We start from the raw sequence: 20,635 nt of genomic DNA, 5'->3' as shown, positions 1-20,635 counted from the left end.
CTCAAGGGTCATTCACTTTCATTGAGAAGCGGAGTTCAACACATTTCCCTTATTTTTGCCATTCCTCATTCTGTCTCCAAGAAGGGTTCTCTTATTACAGAACCCAGCTAAAATTGCCCAGATTTGCTTTCCAGAGCATTTGGGTTGGGTGCAAACCTGAGCTTGTATGGGCCTGTCCCCTTTCCTGACCCCATTCCCATCCTGCCAGCCCCTCCTGAGGAAAAGAATTTGTACACATTCATCTTTGAATCCTGCACACAATGCAAGGGGCTGGTCCTGTAGGTGCACACATACCAAATCCATGTAACGATGACTCCTCAGGATGGGCCCAAGACCTTCTAGGGCTGCATGGTCATCTTCCTTCCTGCCTCTGTTGTCCTTGCTCTTGCTCCCTCATCCTCTTAGAGAATTCCTTCTGGGCGTGGAGAAGGGTCAGATTCCCTGGCTTATCCTCTCTCCAGGTCTTAAATGATCTGTGCCTTCCCCTCTTCCACAGGAAAATGGGGATCAGAAAATGATCTGGGGTCTGCTTCCTCAGAAGCAGAGTCTGAGATGGGCATTGGTGTATGTGGAATTTATTAAGGGAATGTTCTCAGGGAAACCTGTAGGGGAAGGAGGGAGACAGGAGAAGGAGGTGAAGGAGCTCAGGAGAAGTCCACCCTCAGCCTGATTGGGGCTGGGAGAGCCCTGAAGAGTGAATTGCACCGTAGGGGTTGTTGCCACCTAGTGGTTCCCATCTGCCTAGGGTGGTGTCCTCCATAGAAGGGTTCAGGTGTGGGAAGATGACACCCACAGAGAGAGGGGCTGGGTGTACCTTCCCCCCGGGGAGGGAAGGGTGGAGCTTCAAGAGCATCTTTGAACAAACACCTCATTATGGAACCCTGGGGAATGTGAAACTGGTGTACCCAAAATGCTAGCAATAGGAACCCATACCTATAGAGTTTGGTTATTGTTTCTGCCTTTTTTTTGTTTTGTTTTGTTTTTTTAAGATTTTATTTATTTATTTGACAGAGAGAGATCACAAGTAGGCAGAGAGAGAGGAGGAAGCAGGCTCTCTGCTTGGCAGTCTCTGCGGGACTCGATCCCAGGACCCTGAGATCATGACCTGAGCCGAAGGCAGTGGCTTAACCCACTGAGCCACCCAGGCGCCCCCTGCCTTTTTTTTTTTTTTTAAACTCTTGTTTCAGACACCAGCTCAAATCCCACCTCTGAATTCTTGCTCACTTACTTCCTGGAGAATTCATTGTCCCTCCCCCAGGCTGTCTTGGCACTTGATGGTTTTCCCTTTTTAAGTTTTAAAACAGCTCAAGTAAGACATGGGAGCATTACTATTGTAAAAGATTCTCAGAGCCTGAAATATATAGGGTAGAATGTCTTCCTCTCTGCCCCACATCCCCCAGAGGAAATCCCTGTTAGATCTTCACTGGGGGCACTTTGTGCCCTAAGTGTGTTGTCCTGTCTTGTATTTAAGGAGTTGGGTTTTTCTGGCTACATTTGGAGTCCTTTAATGGGAGAGACCTGCTGTGAGTTCTTTCTTTCTTCTGCTCAGTAAATGTTTCCTTAGTTCAGTATCAGCCCAAATTTCTGGATCACAAAATGGGGTGGGACGTTAAATACATATTTCCAGCCTCCTCTCCTTGGAGATTCTGACTCTGGACACCTGAGTCAGCCCCAGGAATCTCTTTACAGATTCTAGTAACAAGTTCTCCAGGTACATGAGGTAAAAATCTAGCTCCAAGAATGTTCTTGTAAAGGTGGCTTCCATCTACTGAATGTCTCCCTCATCGATTTACTTAGTTGTCTTCTTTTTGCTTAGTAGGATTATCATTATGCATTTAATAACTTTTTGACTAAAATAGTAAGACACAGACCCTGTGGAGAATTGTAAAATAAAGTCAGCTTTAATCCCATCCCATCAAACCCTTTTCAGGGACTTTCACGCGGCCCTGGGATCACACTGCCATTCCCAGCTTTGCTCTTGGCCATTTCTGGCCCCTGTCTCCCTAATAGACCAAAGAGGCCCCATACTTCTTTCTGTTCTTATTTGGGACTCAGAGATGACATGCTCACTGGCTTGCCAGGTGCTAGTCACCTCCCCAGCTCTTCTTACTCGTGTCCGGCAGAGGGAAGCAGCCATTTCTCTCTTTGCTGCCAGTTTCATCTCTCAAGAAGTCTTCAAGTTCTAAGAGTCTGTCAGGGCCCTATTTTTAGTGGAGTGGGACTTCTCCTGGGTGTCCAGATTGTTGAAACTCTCTTACTAGCAGATGCTCCTCTGTGTTGTCAGTGGAACCTCCCATGTCCTCACTTCTCACATGCTCATCACCTCACATAACCTTTACCACATCTGAGTAGTTCCCCACCTTGTCCTCTCCTGAGGAGACTGAGGCTCAGGGATGACAGACAGTCTATGTGAGCTCCTCTGTGCTGTAGGGGCAGACCCAGGCCCTCCCTTCTGCTTCTAATTCCGGGTGCTTCACTTGACCCGCCCATCATGTTCACCACAGTGAGGTGCTCCCTCCACTCCACTCCTGTGGCCCTTTGTACCTCTGAGGCGGACATGACCACATTCTGCCAGAGAGCGGAGAACAGGGAGTGTGTGTCTATGTGTAAATAGATAACATTGATCTATTTCCTACTAACCCAGAGGTCATAAACCACTAGCCCTCTGGCCAAAAACCTATCACAACTATATTGTGTTCAGTCCTTTCAGAGCTTTAAATTTTTTTTAAATTAGTTGCTGACATTTAAAGATCAAGATTTTTCACCTAAAAATCCAAATGTCCAGCTTCTCTTGAAAAAATAGAAAACTGGCCGTCTGGGCTCATAGAGTCAAATGGAGCTGAGTAGTGCCTATGTCCGTGTACATAGGCAGATGCCACAGTCCCCACCACTCCTTATCACCCCCCTTCCCCAACAGAGCCATTGTTAGCTCTTTGCCATTTCATATACAGTGTTGCTTTTCCTTATGGGTGAATTCCAGGAGGGACAGCCCTACTGTCAGAACCAACACACCTCACTCAGTATTGCCTGGTCCTTGTAGGCATTTGTGTTTACAATCCTTGCCATACTTCCAATCCCTACCAAATCACCCTCATAAATCCCGGAGGCTTATCACACAATAAGTGCTCAAGAATAACTTGTAGCTACCATTTGTTGAGTGCTTATACTGGAGGAGGCTGTGGAATTCATTGCTTTTAGTAGATGAACCAACAGGCTCAGAGAGGTTGAGGGCATGCTCAAGGTCAGATAGCTGGTGAGTTTTGTCACTTGGACTTTTGTGGTGTCACTCACTTTTGCACTGAGTTGCCTCACGTTTTGTGACTTTTCACACCCTTTCCTTTTGACTTTTCAACTTACCTGTTGGTTTCTGAAAGTTTCATAAAAGAGATCATAACTAATGCCAAGCTTTGACACCATGACTGGGCAGAGACTGACAGAGAAAGACAAAAGGCATTTTCATGGAAGGAATAGAAAAGAGACATAGACATGGTATAGAGTTAAGTGTGTGTCTGGGAGGGACATTGTGAACTAAGGTGGTAAAGGAGTGGAAAGAGTACTTGGGGACAGAGCATGAAAGGCCTTAAATGGCAGCCTGAGGCTATGGGACTTCTGAGGACATTGGGGAGCCATGAAAGGTTTTAGAGAAGGAGCAGACATGATCTACATCTGGTTCCATGAAGGTTAGTGCAGCAGCAGGATAGAGGTAGGATGCCAGCTGTGAGAATCCAGAAGAGAGGTGCTGGGGGCTTGAAGGAGGGCCCTTCAACAGAGGTCAGAGCAGATTCCAGGGAGACTGCAGAGGACCCATCAGTGAGGTTTTGGTGAGGGGACCTGTGAAGCTGACCATCTGGAGGCATGGCAGTGGCATTAACTGGGACTGGGAATGTGAGAGGAGATATGGTTGGGTGAGGGGGTATCCATGGGGAGATACCCTCTGGGCACTCTAGAAATAGGGCAGGGCTGTGGCAGGAGATACAGATGCTGCCTGCCAAGCCAAGTGAGAGCAGTGAGAATGGAGTGCTCTGAGCCAAGAGCCTGGAGATACCTCCTCTCACACCTGTCAGATTTCTTTCTGGTCACTGGCCTCCAAGGCCTCCTCTCTTCCTAAACCCCCAAGCCTGAATATCCTTTGCCCCATCCTAGGGTTGCAGAGCACAGCCCATAGTGAATTTTGACTCCGTGAATGGTGACAATATCCCAGGCATTCCCTGAAAGCAGGTGCTGCTTTTCCAGAGCCCAGGGTCTCACCAGCCCTACCTCCTATTCACCAAGCAGAGGCCTGGGGAGAGGGAGTCCTCCTGGTCAGGCCCTCCCTGCCCCCCACCCCCATGGGAGCCCATCTTCTATCTTCCTGTGAGCAGTGCATTTGGCTTTTTATAAAGCCAATAAATAAATAAGCAAGCGGGCATGATTAATTGATGGCATGGAGCAGACCAAGGCGCTGGAGTCAGGTGGCCAAGCTTCCTGGTAGAGCTAGGCTTTTCAGCGACCTGGGGCCTGAGCCAAGGAGGGGAAGCCTGCTTTGAGGAGGTGCTTTCAGTGTGTGCCTGGGGTTTTCGCCTTTCTCCTCAGGCAGGGCCTCTTCCTGGTCTCCTCCAGGCCTTCCGCCTGAGAGGACAGAGGCTTGGGCCCAACAGGTGCCCTTGCCCTACCCAAGTCCTTTCTCAAGGTGTGAGTGCCCTCCACCTAAACTCCCTAGGATTGGTCCAGCCAGCCCTCTCCCCTAAAGCTAGGTCTCTTCAGATGCCAGCTCCACACCTCAATTCACCCAAAATTGTGTGACCCCAACCACAGGTTTCAGTTGTGCAGGGGAGGCTTGGGACATCCTGACCCCTGGGGGGAGAAGGATGGGAGGGGTCCCTCTAAGGGGCAAGCTAACGGTGGGGATGGGGCAGAATAAGGGGCTGTTGCCCTAGAGGTACCTGGAGACGGCACCCACGGAGAGGCTGCAGACCCCTCCCCCTTCCGAGGCCGACCCGCACGGGCGCGTGCAGGAGGGCGCGGGCGGGACGGCGCGCTCTGGGTCCCGCGGGGCGCTTTCCGTGCGGAGTTTGGGGAGGGCCGAGGGGGAGCGCGCGGGGGAGGAGGGAGCGGGGAGGGGAGGGAGGGAGGAAGGGAGGGAGGCGGGCAGAGCGCAGTGCAGCGGTGGCAGAGGCGGCGGCGGAGGGAGGGAGGCAGGCGGGCGGTGGCGGGGCCTCGGGGCGAGGCAAGCGCGGGGCAGCCGCGGCAGAGAAGCCGCAGCCGCAGCGGGGCCGGGCCGGGCCGGGCGCGCACCAGAGGCGGCGGCAGCGGCAGCGGCAGCGGCAGCATCTTGCTCGCGGAGCCGGCGCAGGTGAGGCAGGGGCGGCCGGGCCCGGGCTCTGGGCCTCCTCCCCTCTCCTTCGGTCTCTATCTCCCTTCCAGCCTGCTTCCTTTCCAAACGCGCTCGACCCCAGGAACCCCCGGCGGGCCAGAGTCTGAGCTTAAGCCGGAGCGCGTTCTGGGTCCCCTAGCTTCGCGGAGGCAGGCGCCTTGTCAGCAGTGACCTTGAGCGGGCACCGAGCGGCGGGCGGGGCGGGCCGGGGTGGGCGCCTGCGGACCCGGCGCCTGCGGGCGCTGGGAGGGGGCGCACCGCGCGCCTGCCGCGCGCAAACTTTCCGGGCTCAGAACAGCCCTGAAGCTGGGGGCGTCTAGAGCGCTGCAACCTCCCCCCATTTCCTCCTTCTCATCTGGCTCTGACTTCAACGCCTGGCGTCCCCCGGTATAGGGGCCCCCCTTTCTCCAGGCCCAGATTCCTGAAGGCTGGGAAAATGACCAGAGCTATGGACGTTGACCCTGGGCTGGGGGCTTCTACCCCCGCCAAAGGCGGTTTCTGTCCTAGCTTCTAAGAGCCAAAGTGCAGGAGGACCCTCCACCAGGTGCTCTCTGCAGCTCTCTTCTCGCATTTTTCTGGCTTCCCTCACCCTTCCCGCAGCCCTTCTCCAAACAGAAGCTGCTGGCCGGCAGTACCCCAGCTGGTGTTACAAGAGCTCTGAAGCCCCACACTAAGTTGGGCTCTCAGATATGCCTCTTAATTTTTTAGCCCAGCTGTAGGGGCTCCTTCCGAAAATGGGTGGAGGAGGTATCCCCCCACCCCAGCCTCCATGGTGGATCAGTATGTTCTTGGATGCCTGGACTCACCCAGGCTCTGATCACCCTGGAGCCTGTGGTCTCAGGAAGAGCAGATATTCTGGAAATGGAGTATATCCTAACCTTCTAGAACATTAGCCTTGGAAAAGGGAAGTGAGGCTCAGAGAGGTTGAGCCAGGCCCAAGGTCACACAGCCAGACCAGGAGGAACAAGAACTGGGCTTTCTTATATTGGGTAGGGGAGGGATGGAGAGGACTCCTGTTCAGTTTCTACCCCTGCCTTCCATGCGATTTGAGCTCTGGACACTGTCTTACTGGCTGTGTGACCTTTGGCAAGTCATTTCCCCTACCTGACTCACTTCCCATGTGTAAAATGGGAGTAACTACTTCACAGGGCTGTTCTGATGGCTGAGTTAATGTTCGTGAAGTTCTTATCATCATGTCTGGTGCATGGTCTGTATCCAAATATTTTTGGCTACCAACGTGTGAAATTTCCTTTCCGAGCCTAGAAAGGCAGAAGTAATTCCCGTTCTCTTCTTTCTACTTCTGGCACCTAGATTTAGGTGACTTCTCCCCTGTGGCCATGTCAGCTGCTGGTAGGCAGCACCTGGTGGAACCCTGAGCACCTGTAATTTATTTGCAATGTTTGGTGGAGGCAAGTGTCTTGGCACCCTCAAGAGCCCACTGGATGCACTGGTTGTGGTTTCCTGCTGCGTGTATGGGGGACATCAATCCCTAGTTTCTAGCTGGGAAATGGAAACAGGGACCTGATGCAACCCCAGGAAGAGAAACCCCCTCGCCACTGTCTCGAGGGAAGACCATCATCCTGACCTCCTCCATCTGACCCAGTCTTCTTCCTACCTCTGTAAGATGTAATTCCTTCCCCCAGATGTCCTACTGGCAATAGAGGAGAAGGGAGGGAGTGTGTTCATTCGTTCGTTCATTCATTCATTCATTCATTCATGCACTCACTTACTGAGCCTTGCTTCATGTTTTCTCTGGGTCAAAAGATGCTTAGAAATGCAGAGAAATCAGCCATGTCCAGCAGTTATAAAGCTCCTACCAGGTGCCAGGCACTTGCTAGGCATGGGAGACAGATTAATTTGATACATTTTTATTAAGTACTTAACAAATACTAAGCACTGCTTATGTGGCAGAGACACACTGGTAACTAAAGTAGACCTAGTCCTAACTGTCAAAGGTGGCAGTATAAATTGTCATCCAACCTGAAACACTTTTGAGAAAGGGAGAGGGCATTATTAATAATAACTCCAGGACCACAGGCATAAATCAGGACTTTCCAGCCAAACCGGGATGTGTAGCCATTCTGTGACCTCATATTTATATGCCAGTGTTCAGGGAGAACTGTTAATATTTTTTGAGCTTGCTTTTTGTAGGCTCTGTGCTAAGCACTTTTGGGTTATCCTCTGATTGAAACCTCACACTGCTGTGAAGCTGGTGTTCCCATCTGCCTGCTGCTGGTTGGCATTGGAGCGGGGACCTCCTCTGTTGCTTGGCTGCTGGGCTGCCCGGCCTCCTCAGAGATGGTCCAGACGCAGGACCCAAAGGCACCCCCTGTCCCCCCTGAAAGAGGTGTATAGATGACTGTGAGTCAGGAACACAAAGGCTCTAATAGACTTGCCGCGGGGGCAGACGGACACACAGATTCTGCCTGGAAATGTCAGAGGCAGCTTCCCAGAGGAGAGGACCTTTGAGCTGAACCATGAAACATGAGTTAGGATTTTGGCAGACTGTGCAGGTTGGGGGGAGGGCAGTTCAGGCCCAGATTGGTAATGCTTGGAGATGTGGGGTGTGTGGGCTGTTGGGGGATACCACCCCAAAATAGGTCTGGATCCAGTTATGATAAGACAGTAATTAAGTCTGAAACATGGCAGCAGCCAGTAAAGATTAAGTCAAGGAGTATTGTGTGGCCCGGGATGAGCTCTGCCTCTTTGAAAGTTGCTCTGAAGATGTGACCATCCTAGAGGAAGGGAGCAGAGAGAATTTGCTGGACTGGATTTCCCTTTGATAAGAACTGTCTATAACCTGATCTATGCTATAGATTGCCTGCAAGGTCAGGGAAATCATTTTGTTATATAGGATCACTGCAGAAGAAATTTACCAGCATCTGTAGCATCAAAAAGTTCTCTGCAAGCAAAATAATTGTCAGCAAGAAAAATATCAACCTACTTAAAAGAGACAGTTTTTAGTAGCATCACTTGCAAAATGGGAATATGCTTATCACAGGTTATAAGTGAAATCTTTTCTATTTGTCACATCAAATCCAAAAAGCTTCAACTTCTTCCACTCTTCCTTCCTCTCCATGTCACCTCTGTCACTATATAAATCGGAGGGCAATAAAACAGCTTTTCTTTAGTAATGTCTTATTTCTCAGACTTTCGTTAATTTATAATGGCCTCCTTTCTTCCCTTCACAATGAAGTGGAATTATTAAAACTTTATGGTATCTAAAAATTTGATCTGTTAGTAGAGAACAAAAAAAGTGGGGAGTCAATATTGGGGCTTTGGGATTGGAAAATCAGGCTAGAGAGATTTGAGAAGCAAAAGGGAACTTGATGGAAGGTTGGAAAGGCGGAAGACACGGGGCCAGCTTCATGGGCACTTGACTTAGGCAGTCACAGAGTCCTGTGTTGAAAAGGGCCCCCACACTGGATTTAATACTCTGTGGTCACCATATTAAAATTCTTAATACTTTTGGAACAGAAGACCCCACATTTTTATTTTGCCTTGAGTCCCACAAACTATGTAGCCAATCCTGAGAGGGAGAGAGATATGGGAGTAGGAAGGCATAGGGGAAAGAATATGGATAGGGAGAGGGAAAAGAAAATAACATTTTGAAAGCCTCCTGCCATTTGCCTGATGCTGTGTGAGGGAGACCGTTTTCCCATATTTAATCTTTAAATTTCATGACACTCCTATGAGATAGATGATATTGTCCTTATTTTTAAATATAGGTTTATTAGGATGTAGGTATGGTGAGGCCAATAGATTGGAAGCAATGGCCACTGAAAAGAGAGCTTGTTACAGCTCCCAAGAGGAAGGGCCTCACCACACCACAAAGGAAGCACCAGGTTCTGTGAGCAGGCAGAGGGAGTCAGGAAGAAAAAATGGACAGGAGACTTTACTGTGATTTCCATAGGAAGGAACAGGCAAGCCAGGGTAAACAGATTTAGGGTTGGCTCTGGGGCCCCGGAGTGCTGGAGCTCCATAAAGAGGGTGGTGCGAGGAGTATAGGAGGCTGCCCATGCTTTCCCTGCCCCTTCCTGGTTGTCCTCACCCCAGCAGGTCATAGAACTTTAAAGCAAGGATACCCCTTGAGAAGTAACTGGGCCAACTCCTTGGTTTATAGAAAAAGTGAAAAGGTAAGTCCAGAGAAGGAAAGCAACTTTTTCAAGGCCACACAGCATTTTAAAGCAGCTGAACTCGACCTAGAATTCATGTCTCCTGCTATTCGTACCACTACTTAGTTATTGTTTTGGGGGTTTTTTTGCTTTTTTTTTTTTTCCTCTAGTGCAGAGTTCTATATAAGCCAGACCCACCAGACTGTGAACGTGTTGAAGTCTGAGTTCCTGTCTCTTTTAATGTCCTATTCCCAGTATGTCTGGAACACGGGAGATGCTCAACACATGATTGTATCAGTTTCCTAGAATTGCCAAAACAAAATACCACAAACTAGTATGCTTAAAACAAACAGATTTATAGTCTCTCAGGTCTGGAGGCTGGTAGTCTAAAATCAAGGTATCGTCAGGGCCAGTAAAACCTGTGGAGAAGAATCCTTCCTTGCCTCTTCCCAGCTTCTGATGGAATCAGACAATCATTGCTGTTCTTCAGCTTGTAACTGTATCACTCCAATTTCTGCCTCTGTCTTTACACGGCCGTCTTTCCTCTGTCTGTCTCTATTTCCAAATCTTTCTCCCCTCATAAGGATATTTGACTAGGAATAGGCCCCATCCTCATTGAGTATGACCCCATCTAAAGTTGATTACATCTACAAAGACCCTATTTCTAAATAAGGTCTCATTCACAGGTACCAGGGGTTAGGACTCCACCATGTCTCTTGGGAGGACACAATTCAATGCACAATGACAATGAAGCAAGGATAGAGTTAATATTTAGGATTTCGGGTGAGAATGCACTCCCCTTTCCCCCTAAAGTTCAGACTAGTACTGAGGAATCAAAAAGAGGAAAGCAACAGCTGTCCAGTCCACATTTAGAGGGAAAATAGTCCAAGTGTACACAAGAGCATCTAACATTTGAGCCAACCTGCTGAGCTTAGAGTCCTGGTGCTGTTACTTCTTGATCACATCTGTGTGATCCTGGATGAGTGGCTTCAACAACCTCTGTTTCCTCATATACAGAACAGGATACTAAGAACACCTACTATTGGGAATTTGTGATGAATGACAAGAATTAAGACCAGTCAAGTTCCTGGAACAGTGCCTAGCACACAGTAGGTACTTTCTTGTTGGCAGTGATCACTGCTATTGTCATCATCATATCATTTAGAGAGCACTTTTCACCTATCTCTCTTTCCATCTTCACAGCAAACCTATAATATGGCTTGATAAATATCAGCTTCCTTTCACCATAAGGTGGTTACTCATTGATGAAGCCACATCACAAACCCAGCCCCCGTGTTTCTAGTTCCCAGCTGCCCTCACTGGATGACATCTGCTGGGTAGCAGGAAGCCTGTTGGTGTGGAGATGTTCTTAATGGATCTTTCCTGGTTTCATGGGGCCAGGATGTTGGAGAGCAGTGATGTGTTATGCCCTGGTAGGGGAGGGTGTGAGGGGGAGGGAGGCAGTGCTCAAAGGCCTCTACCCCAGCGTCTGTTGCCCAAATGTCACTGTACTTTCTGACCACATAGTGGATGGTTAATAAATGTGTGTTGGATGAATGGATTTCTTATACAACCCAAATAGTCACCACCCCCTGACAGCAACAACAAAAGCCTAAGATGAGGGCATCTTGCCCAGCAGTGATTACAGTCGACTAAAACTCACAGGTGGGCTGTCATTATGTAAGAAACTTGACACATATGCTTCTGATGCTGTTTGAAGAAATGAATTGTTGAGGTGAATGTTCAGTAGTCATAACATAGTGCAGGGTTGGGGAGGTGGGTCATGAGATGCTGGGGTGTAGAGAGGGTCCAACATGTAGGTGGGATATAAGAGGCACAGTGTGCAATAAACTGACATTGGATAGACACCACATTGAATGAATCTCCCAAACGTTGCCATTAGGAGTAGATAAGAACATGAGGCCTGGAAAGTTCTCAGCAAATCCGTACAAAGGGCAACCAGCTGAATTCTGAAATAACTGAATGTTTTTATTGGCACTGATTCACAGTTGACTATTTGTTCAGTAATGTAATGGTGGTTAAGAGTACCTAGGAACAAATTCTGGATGAGCCTCTTTCCACCTGTGTGACTTTGGGCAAGTCACTCAACTTCTCTGTGCCTCAGTTCCCTTAGCAGTGAAAGAGAGAAAATAAAAGTAGTGCATCGGATGGGTTTAAGAGTTGAGATTTGTAGAGTGTTTAGCAAAAAGCCTGGATCATAAAATACCCCCTCCCTTGCCTTCTTCATCCTCCCCCTCTTTCTCTGCTCCCTCGTCTTTTTAATATAGCAATTTCATTAGTCATTAGTGATAAATATTTCCAGCTCTGTATTCTCTAGGCACATAGTAAATTTCCTTGCCTATTTTGATATCAGTTATGGCTGTGTGTCATAGAATTTTGGAATTCTTTGGCCAATGAATTTTGAGAAAAAGTGACATTTCTGGGTGGAAGCTCTAATAACCAGCACACTGTTGGCCACTTTCCCGTGTTTCTTCCTTGGCAATTGAAACAGCATGGAGATGTGGCCTCCCTTAATCCGATTTCTGAATGAGAATGATATAGAGTCCCAAACCAACCCATAATGTGCATATAGCATCAGTGAGAAGACCATGCTTTTAGCACTGGCATTTTGGGCTTATTTGTTACTGCAACATAACCTGGCGCATCCTGACTGATACAGGTAGGGAACAAGTTGAAATAATCACTATTTATTTGGAGGTATTTTTGAGTCCTTTAATTCCTTCAAGTGTGATGCCAAATTTTTAGTATATGAAGGTGTTATGAATACAAAACTTGTGAGAACCATGCCCTCGGAGGTGAAGGCTAGTCTCCTTAACATGGCATATATGGACCTTTCCAATTTCACCCTGGCCTTATCTGACCCCACATGGGCCCCCATGCTCATCTGGACAAGTTCACGGCATGCTTGCACAGATGCTTGCCTATCTCTAGGTCTTTATTCATGCTCTGCCTAGAAATGGGGCATCCCCCAGGAAATCATGTCACTTGATAAATGGCTGGGGTGGAGTGTGACAAGTGCATGGGGGAAGAGGGAAGCATCAGGCTTGTTCTGTGAGGCACAGAGGCAGCATTAGGACTAAGAGTGAGATTCTTTTTCAAAGAGAGAGAAGTCTCTAGTTATATGAGCCTGGCCTGGCATAATAGTGAACTCACCACACCAGCCAATGTCCAAGCAGAGGTGTCATGGAGCAGGTTCCCAATTAGCAGAACTAGCATAAATACTCCAATCCTGTCACACATGACTTTAGGTGAGATTGCCCAAAGAAGGTAGATCTTAGCTTCAATTCTATTTTTTTTTCTTTTTTGCTTTCAAAATAAAAAGCTTTTACTGATGGATTATAGACATGTTACATAATGATTATAGAAAATGCGAGTGATATTGAAAAGCATAAAGAAAGTAAAACATAGGGGTGCCTGGTGGCTCATTCTGTTAAATGTCTACTTTCAGCTCAGGTCATGATCCTAGGGTCCCGAGATTGACCCCACATTGGGGGATTCTCCCTCTCCCTCTGCCTCTCCCCCTACTTATGCTCACTTGCACTCTCTCTCTCTCTTTCAAATAAATCAATAAAATCTTAAAGAAAAAAGGAAGTAAAACATAAGTAAAATTCCATTAAAAAGAGCTAATCTCTGCTAATATTTTGCCAAATGTCTTTGCTATGAATGATATGTAAACAGTGGGGTGTTTGTTTTTTTTTTTTTTGATACCTATCTCACTCAATAATAGAATATGGACATCTTAAATATCAATAAATTTATCTCTGCTTCATCTTTTATAAGTGGCCCTGTCATAATTTATTTACTAGATCCCTTCCTGATTGGCACTCGGGTTGTGTCCAGAATTTTGCTATTATAGGCAACACTATGATAAACGTTCTGGTGTGTGGACCCCTGGGCATGCAACCAGGCATCTCCTAAGGATGAATTCCTGAATGGAGTCACTGAATTAGGTGAAACTGTCCAGAATGAAAGAAGAGAAGAGAACTGTGGTACATTCAGATGGAGAAATCATTTCTAACTTAAGGGCAGCCTACAAAAGGTTGAAGGGAGAGATGAAAGGGGATTACAGCACTGCTGGAAATTTGGAGGGAGGCCGGCTTTAGATATGGCCATCCCTCAGGCAAATACTGAATGCAGATGACAGCCTTGAGTTCGGTAGGGCCAGGCAATTACAAGCACTTTTATGAGCACAGTCCCACTCAAGCCTCCCCAACACCTTGTGAGGAAGGTCTCTGCCCCATTTTACAGAGGAGCCAAGTGAGGCCTGGAGAGGATGTGGCAAAAGGAGCTTTGTCTTCATTTATAGTGTGTGGGCTCCAGACCTTTCCTTTGCACACATCCTTTCAGAATTTGCAGATGCCAACTCTTTCTCCCTCTTGAAAAGGAATACTGGTCAAATATGACTTCTTTGTAAAACTTTTCCTCAGGGTGCCCCACCCACCCCACCCCAGAGCATGAACTATTGTGTGTTAACTGCTGAACCAGGGAGTTGGCTTTTGGTTTCAATGACTTGGATTCGTGACTGCACTCGCAAACTGTAAGACCCTTTCTTATCTCACCTAATCTAAAGCTCTGCAGGTGGGTAATTCCAGGGCTCATCCATACCACAGTAGCCCACGGTCTGTCTTTTTCCCCTACCGCAGTCCTCAGCCAGGAGGAACTCCCTTAGTGGGAGCATTCCCTGCTGGTGTCACAGAGCCTGGGAGACGAAAGACAGGAGGCATCTCTGCACTTCTTTATCAGGTAGGAATTCTTTCCCAGGAAGTCCCCTGCCGACTTCCTCTTATGTCTCTGGCTAGAATTGGGTCACATAGCCAAGCCTAAACCAGTCATAGCCAAGAGCATGGGACCAAAAGCTTAAAAGGGCCAGGACTTAGCTCTGAAGCTGTCAATTGAGGGCATAGTCAGAGTCTGCCAGGCAGAGGAGGGAATGGCCCCTTGGGAGGCAGCCCTCAGAGTCTGCCCAACTGTGCCCTCACTATCCTGGCTCCCCACTAGGCTGGAAGCTGTGAGAGGACAGGGGGTTGGGGTTATCCCTTCCGGTGCCCTTTGCAAGCTTGCACAGGGCTTGGAACATGGTAGATATTGAGGAAGATATTGGTGGAATGAATGAATGCCAGTGCTCTGGGTTTGGTATTTTGGACAACAGCTTTGCCCTCAAAGATATTGTAGTGCAGTTGTGGAGAGGACACTTGAACCTAAAAAACGATGTGGAATTAGGGCCTGGACTCTGGCCCAGACTGAATATGCCATGGGAGATAAATGCCTCCATAGATGCCCAGAGAAGTAGGATGAGGACCGCTAGGAACCAGATACTATGAAAGGTAGAAGTGGGTAGTGGAGAAAAACACTTGTGTACTCAGAGAATGGATGGGAGTATGATGGATTTGACGCAGGGAAAGCATTGACTAGGCCTGAAGGGGACTCATTCTTGAGGACCTACTATGTGCAGGTCATCCTACTTGGATTTTTTGTCTTAGCTTTCCCATGCCTCCATGAGGTGGTCCGTTCTCTCCTGCATTTTGTAGGCAGGGAAGCTAAGGCTCAGAGGTTGCGTGAGGTTGCTTGCCCAACGGTAGAGCCAGGAGGTAGTGGAGTTGGTCTAAGAAAGCAAACCCATTGTGAAAAACTAGCTCCCTTCTGCAAAGGAGCCCTGATGGCCAAAGGAGGCCCACTGAGGACCAGCAGGCAGTGGAGTGAACAGGATCGGGAGCCTAAAAACTGACAGGAGGGCCTAGAAAATGTGTGGTGCAGTGAAAATGCAGGTGAACATCCCAATAGAAGAGGTGTATATAACAGGATTCAGGGCAGGCTTGAGGAGCCGTAGCCTTTGGCATTAAACCTGACTTCAGATCCTTGATCTGCCAGTTAATAACTATGACCTTGGGCAGGACACCTCACTTCTCTATACCTCAGTTTCTCCATCTATAAAATGTTGATAGTTAAATGTATGTCCAGTGCCTGGCATACAATAAGAATTTAATACGTGTATTTTTCATTATCAGTATTGTTGTTGCTGTTGTTTAGAAGTTGGTGGGTAACTAACCAGAGCTAGAGGTGACTCCCTCAGTGTAGGGGCCCTGGGTTCTACTTCTGCTTGGTCACTGCCTCCACGTTTGACCTTGACTTCAGCCCTCCCATCATCCTGGCTCTCCAGGGTTCATCTGTAAACTAAGAAGGTTGAGCCAGTTGATTTCTAGCATCCTCCCTCATTCTAAATTCTGCACATGTGTGAAGTAGAAGGGGGAGGCTGCGATGACAAATGGGATCAGAAAGGAGTGAGGGGGTGTCTGGGACTGACTCTGTGCTGGGGAAGCAAAGGAAGGGAAGGTCAGAGGATAGAAGGAAGAGCAAGGAGGAGCCAGAGGCCAGGCAGACAGCAAGGACTAGGCAGGTGTGCAAACCCTGGGCTGGGCAATTTGGAGGTGGGCACATGGATGAATGACTAAAACCAAATGAGGCAGGAGTGCATTGGGAAGAGCTGCAGCTGACACCTGCCCTCCTTGTGGGAGAATCAGAGGGAGAGGAATCAATCACGGCTCTTCCTGATGCTTAATACCTGGGGGCTGGGCTTTGAAAAGTGTGTGTTCAAAGACTAAAATTGAATTGCTCCGAAGTTTGCAGGAACACTGCAATTATGCCTGAGAACATGTCTATGAAATCCCCTTGAAATCTATTTTTAGGCACAAGGTTTTATAACCAGAGTCAGAAATCGAGTGGTAGTGTATGGGAGGCTGACCCTGGACAGTTTCCATGTTTGAGAGGAGGGGATATTTTTAACTGCAAACCCCCTGTCTCTGAGGGTGAGGCTGGGGAGGGGGCATCTTTGCCACTTTGGGTTTCTCACCCACTGCCACATTAAGATGGGAGCTGTCTTTGACAGAAGTTGTTAAAGTTGCTTACTCGGAGTGGGTGGCTGAGGGCCGCGGGTTGAGCGGGGGAACTTGTCTGGGACTTCTGTATATTGGAACAGAGATATCTGAGACTTCATTTGCCAGAGACTCCTTCAAATCCATCTTGCACAGTTGTCACCGAGCCCGGGCAGCTTTGTCTGGCTGGAGACTTTCTTCTTGCACTTCTGTATCAGTTAGCTGTTACTACCTAACAAACTGCCCAAAACTTGGTGCCTTAGAGCAGTAAATTCATACTCTTGCCGGAAAATCCACAGGACATCTGGATAGTTCTTCAGGTCCTGGCTGGGTTTCCTCCCATATCTGTGGTCTGCTGTTGGTTATATAGGGGACTTTGTTGATCCTCGTGGGCTCTTTCGCGTGTGTGGTGGTCGGCAGACTCTGGGCTGGCCTAGGGATAGCTCATCCCTCCTCCGCACAGTGTCTTGTCCTCTAGGAGCTCTCCTGGGTTTGTTCACATGGCAATGTCAGAGATCAGAAGCACACCAGGATTCTTGAGATCTTAGTCTGGGATTGGTGTAGTGTCACTTCCAGCACATTCTGTTGGCTGAGGCAAGTCACAAGGTTGCCCCAGATTCAAGGAGTGAGGAAATATGTTGGCACTTCTTGATGGCAAAGGCACCCTGGAAAGGGTTTTCACTTAGACTTTTAACTGGGGCCCACAATGCCTTCAGTTTACACCACCATCAGCACCAGTGTTGGCCTCTAGGGCTGTCACAGTGAGTAACCCTCCCTCCCAAAGTCTACCTGGCCCCCAGGAACCCCTTACTGTGCAAAGAATTTTCCACAAGAGTCCTATCTGTGGAATCAGAAAAATGGATGCCCCCCAAACAAAGAGAGGTCAGTTTTCACTCATGAGATGCAGGAAACCGTTTGACGTTCTGAAGTATTAGCAAGGAAAAGGGGGAAATAGATGCCATAGTCATCGCTGAGCAGTTTCCATGCCCTGGACCATCAAGGGCATAATTCTGCAGTATCTGTTAGAATTAAAAATGCAGGGGCACCTGGGTGGCTCAGTGGGTTAAAGCCTCTGCCTTCGGCTCAGGTCATGATCCCAGGGTCCTGGGATCGAGCCCCGCATCAAGCTCTCTGCTCCACAGGGAGCCTGCTTCCTCCTCTCTGCCTGCCTCTCTGCCTACTTGTGGTCTCTGTCTGTCAAATAAATAAATAAAATTTAAAAAAAAAAGAATTAAAAATGCATGTGAGAGTTACATACACAGTGGTATGACCAGCTCATGGATTACGACTCAGCAGTGTAAAGGAATGAACTGTCAATACACTCAGCCAGATGAATGAGCCTGAAGGAGTGGAAAAGGCCAGTCCCCCAAGCATACATAGTGCACGAGACCATTAGTGAAATGACATAGAGATGGAGCAGGGGTTAGTCGTTGTCAGGGGTTGGGGGTAAGGAGAGGGGCTCGTAGCCGTAAAGAGGGGTAAAAGGGGGTCTTGTGATGGGACAGTGAGTATCTTGGTGCTGGTGGTTTTTACATAGGGATACATGTCATAAAATGGCATAGAGCTACACGAGGGTGTGTGGACAAGGGTGTGTGTAACCGGTGTGATCTGAATAAGCTCTGTGGAGGGTACCAATGCCCATTTCTTGGTTTTGATATTGTACTTGATTTATGCAGGATGCTGACTTTGGGGGAGGCTGGGGGAAGGGACCCTGGGACTTCCTTGCACATTTCCTTGCAACCTCCTGTGAATCTATAATCATTTCCAAACAAAAAGTTAAAAATAAATACCTAGACTCCCTGGCCTTGCAAATGAACACTATTGCTCGTGACTGTCATAGAGACATTGTCTCCTGCCCCAGGAATCTTATGCAGATGGTCACTGACACTATTTGATACCAAAGCATTGGAAACAACCTGGTAACAACCCAAAGTATTCTTTTACCTAATAATCGTTCATTGAGTGCCTACTGTGTGCCAAGCACTATGCCAGGCTCTAGGGACAGAACCATGAACAAAAGAGTCCAAGTCCTTGCTCATATGGGGTTCACGTTCTAGCGATTGTCCCAAAACAGGGGGCTGGTTAAATAAACCACAGAGTAGCTACACCAAGGAATTCCATTGCAACAGAAACAGATGAGGTAGACCCATATCTCTGTGTACTAATAAGGTTCTGTCCCCAGAGCATATCACCTGGCGAAAAGAGCAAGAAGTAGATTCAGGTGTTTATGTAAAAAGAGAATGAAGAACCACGATCAAATAAATGAAGGACCAAGCTTCACTGTACACTTTGCTGACTTTTAAGCCAGCCCAGCTCCCTAGAATATTGGGTCCCCGAGGGCAGGGAGTTGTGGCTATTTTGTTCCTTGCAGTGCCCCCCACCCTAGAGCAGACCTGGCCCTTGGGAGGCACTTAGATATCTGGAAGGAAAGAGTGAATTGTACCCATTTGTTGGTTGCCCAGTGGCAGCACAGATTACTCAAAAGCCCAGTGATGGCTTTACTCCCCAAGAGAGCTGTTGACTGAATGTTGACTGAATATCCTTGACCTTGAGGATACCACATATTTTTCTTTCAACTTTGTCATCACCAGTGCTCATGTGGGGTTCTCAGGGTCCAACCCTGAGAAGCCACAATCATCAAGGCTTCGGTCTTACCTGTTCACACTGGTATTGGTTGTGTAGTGATTTCACTGTTTTGTGGTTCATGAGGCAGCATGTCAGGAACACCTGTCTGCCTTGTCTCATTTAATCCTCCTATCAGTCCTGTTTGGAGAAAAATAGATGTTCATAACAATTTCTGTCTGATCTCAGGCCCCAGCCCTGCATGTCAATGTTTGGGCACCCAGTGATAGATGGCTGGGAGCAGACGAATCTGTTGTGGGACAGAGAGAAATTCCCTGGAACCTGCGGAGTGCCACAGGGGGCTAGTATGTGTTTTCTTGTCTCTCTGCTCCCCACTTGGTCCCTTAGGGAATCTACCATGTGTCCTGGGATCCATGGGGAAGGCATCTCCCTCTCAGATGCAGAGCTCCTGCAGCCCTCTGTGTGTCTTCATCTCGGCAACCCCTGAGTGTGGCTTAGAACAGAACACAGAACAGACCCTTGGGGACTATTGGCTGAGTTGATATGAGCTGAGATTTTTTTTAAGGCAAGTGCTGAATTTCCAATCACAGGGAACCACTTGTACAACACTTAGCTTTTAAAGTAAGAGAAAATACGAGTTCATCTTTAACCCACAGGAGAGTTTCTGTGGTAGGATGGCTTAACCAGCAAGGAAACCAAGACTCAAAGCAATTCACTCATTCACTCACTCATTTGTTCATTCACTAAATATGTCTTGAGGGCCTGGTGTGAGCCTGTGATTGGTCCTGGCCATGTGGCTTTGACCCATCACCATCCTCAGAGTAAAGAAGCAGGCACACAGTTCATTTAGTGTTCCCTAGAAACCTGCATCCTTAGGGTCCACAGCACATAAGTAAGTCTCTGTGAAGCCTTGCTATCCCCATCAGAGGACCACAAACCATCCTTCCAAATGCTGGCTAAGATGATGTAGCATGAAGATGCTCTTGGGGTCATGGAGGGAGTCATTCCAGATTCTGGGATTCCCCCTGGACTGTGGGCAACCAGAAGCTATGATCATGACCTCGACATGTCCCCTCATCCATTTCCTGCTAGGTCCTTGCAAACATTTATTACCCTGCTGCAGAAAAAGGCTGCAAGGCCAGATGACTTGTCTGTAGCCAGTGAGCCTTGGCGCCCACAAAGCAGAAATTAATGAATGACTGTTGGAGAGAGAGGCAAGGAATAGGACAGCAGCTATTTTAGGCTCCCTCCGCCAAAGCAGATCCTAATGCCTGCATCTGTCTGTTAACTCTGTCCGCTCTTGGAGCACAAATCAAAATCACGCTGGCTTGGTTTTTGTTAGCTTGCCAACTCCAAGCTCCTCAAGTTTGTATGTCTTGTAAAAATCTGCAGATTTTGAATTAATTAAAAAAAAAAAACTGTGAAAACTGATTCTTACTCTCTTTCTTTCTGACTTTAATAGGATTCATCAAAACCTTTGTGGGACCAACCAATATAATACACTCAGGTCAGAATGCCAGAGCTCAAGTCTTGCCTCCTCCACTTTTTCTCACTTGACTTCTCTGGAATTCCATTTTCTCAACTGTGACATGAAGATGAGGAAGTAGTGCTGTTGGAGAATAAGGGAGACACTGCATGGAAAAGTTCCCAACACCTGTAACCCCATCATTGATGGCAGACCCCATATATATATA

The 20,635-nt window shown here is 47.9% G+C and overlaps 1 protein-coding gene across 2 annotated transcripts in view; it reads left to right on the top strand.

The window, feature by feature from the left end:
- The first annotated feature begins 5,191 nt into the window (after positions 1–5,191).
- The window catches only part of ATP2B2 (ATPase plasma membrane Ca2+ transporting 2), a 365,479-nt gene continuing 350,035 nt past the window's right edge, over positions 5,192–20,635 (top strand). For both annotated transcript variants that reach the window (XM_045063309.1, XM_045063308.1), the window contains exon 1: positions 5,192–5,332. The gene's annotated coding sequence lies outside the window, so the exon portion shown is untranslated. The remainder of the gene's footprint in view (positions 5,333–20,635) is intronic.

Source organism: Mustela putorius, unplaced genomic scaffold (assembly GCF_011764305.1).
Source record: "Mustela putorius furo isolate JIRA1106 unplaced genomic scaffold, ASM1176430v1.1 tig00003850_pilon_pilon_pilon, whole genome shotgun sequence".
Classification (NCBI taxonomy): domain Eukaryota; kingdom Metazoa; phylum Chordata; class Mammalia; order Carnivora; family Mustelidae; genus Mustela; species Mustela putorius.
The sequence above is the reverse complement of the archived record's forward strand: the minus strand, read 5'-3'. Positions and strand labels throughout refer to the sequence as shown.